Raw genomic sequence first — 1,770 nt, forward strand, 5'->3', positions numbered from 1 at the left:
TGTGAACACATAGCTCACCAACAGTTTCGACCTTATTTGCCAATGTTGTTCATCGCCGACGTCGAAATTTCTCTGGCGGCTGTCTTCAATACTGTCCACCTTGTTACGCTGCCGGCATATCCCAAGCCTCATCACCACCGGAATACATTTACGCTGTTTCAAGCTCACTGTTCTTCATACTTGTTCCTCGCTTCCTGCGTGCTGTTCAAACATTGCTCGTCGTCTGCTTCTTCAATTTCGAACAAACCCATTTCTCGTTGGTTCACTCGAGCCACATCCTCTTCACCGCCGGAACAAACCCACTTTAGACGTCTTTTTTTTTAGGTTCATTACCAACTGGACTGCCACATTGGATTCTACCTAAGAAAAAGGCCAAAACCGTCGGTCTGAGTATAACAACCCTAATTTTAATTATGTTATGATTTGTGTTTTGTTCTTAGTTGTTGGTTGTGATACCCCCAGAATTTCCACGCATGGGTTGATCAAGTTCACACCAAAAAATACGGGGATATCAAAAACAATTGATAATAAACAAGTAAAAAAATCTGAAAGGATAAATTAAGCAAAAAAGAAGTTTAAGCGATAATAGGATTACAGTCGTCCAAAACAAAATAAAAGTTCCAAAATAAAACTTGGGAATCTCATAAAGAAGACTCCTAAATTCGAAACCAACTACATAACTGAAATAGACAAATCTATCGAAATGGATAAAACTTCTACCCTGGAGTAAATAGTAAGAGTAGAGATAAGGTAGATGCAACGGACAACTAAAACCTTAGCCTTGCGGATGAAACTGATGAGGGCCTGAAATGATTCAACAAAAGGTGGGTTAGACCCACAAGCAAGTCCTCTCTACTACATCCCAACAGAGAATCGATAAAATAATCATCTCAAATCAAAAACCATACCAGTAAGAATATCTATTAATATAGAAATACACACCATTAAAATATAACTTATTAATCACCGATATGCAATAAAAAAAATGTGCAATGAATTCCACAAATGATAAGTGTAAAAACACAATAACAAGAAACTCAACAATAATCAACCACATACCCAACAGCCATAAAATCTGTCCCGGTAAAGTGAGTCTAAACTTATTAGCCAGCTCACGTTGTTCCATACATACATATAAATAACCAACCACATACCCAACAGCCATAAAATCTGTCACGGTAAAATGAGTTTAGACTTATTAGCCAGCTCACATAGTTCCACACAGGCATATAAAAGTAATAATGATTGCAATTTAAATGACATAATAATTTCCATCAAAAGCACACATTATATAACATGTTAATGATTAAATCATCAATGGCTTGTAAGCTAATTAAATTTCAAAGAACATTCGTTAGATTTTAATAACAACTATGGCATGATTAGTATCGTAAAAAAATTACAAAAAAATATCCGAATACTCATAGTGATTAAAATCACTTAATAAAATATTAATAATGATTTATATCATTAATTAAAATAATACTACATTTATGATTAAATAATAATCACAAAGACCATAAAACTACTTAACAGTAGTTACCAAGCAAAACATCACCCAATTAATTTTAAATACCAATATTAGCATAATGAAATATTTTTCATAAATAATTCATCTCGGTTTAACTAATTTTCACAACGCTATCTCACTAAAACAGAAATATCTCTTAGTAGGATAGGAATTTGAAAATAAAATAGGTACCATCGGAAAGCTAACAAAAAATCCTTAAATTTCAACTCAAGAATGACCCAATTTTGAGTTAAAACAAC

General features: G+C 33.4%; 1 long non-coding RNA gene across 1 annotated transcript; it reads right to left on the minus strand.

Annotated features, from left to right (window-relative positions):
* Positions 1 to 521: 521 nt before the first annotated feature.
* Positions 522 to 1,278, minus strand: LOC132267491 (uncharacterized). Its single transcript, XR_009469013.1, has 2 exons — positions 1,060 to 1,278; positions 522 to 804 (listed from the first exon to the last, which is right to left on the minus strand). It is a non-coding gene; the product is annotated as an uncharacterized LOC132267491 (long non-coding RNA).
* Between the last annotated feature and the right edge of the window lie 492 nt (positions 1,279 to 1,770).

This window comes from Cornus florida, unplaced genomic scaffold (genome assembly GCF_030987335.1).
Source record: "Cornus florida cultivar Cherokee Brave unplaced genomic scaffold, ASM3098733v1 CherokeeBrave_3.0.0_Hap2_Chr07, whole genome shotgun sequence".
NCBI lineage: Eukaryota > Viridiplantae > Streptophyta > Magnoliopsida > Cornales > Cornaceae > Cornus > Cornus florida.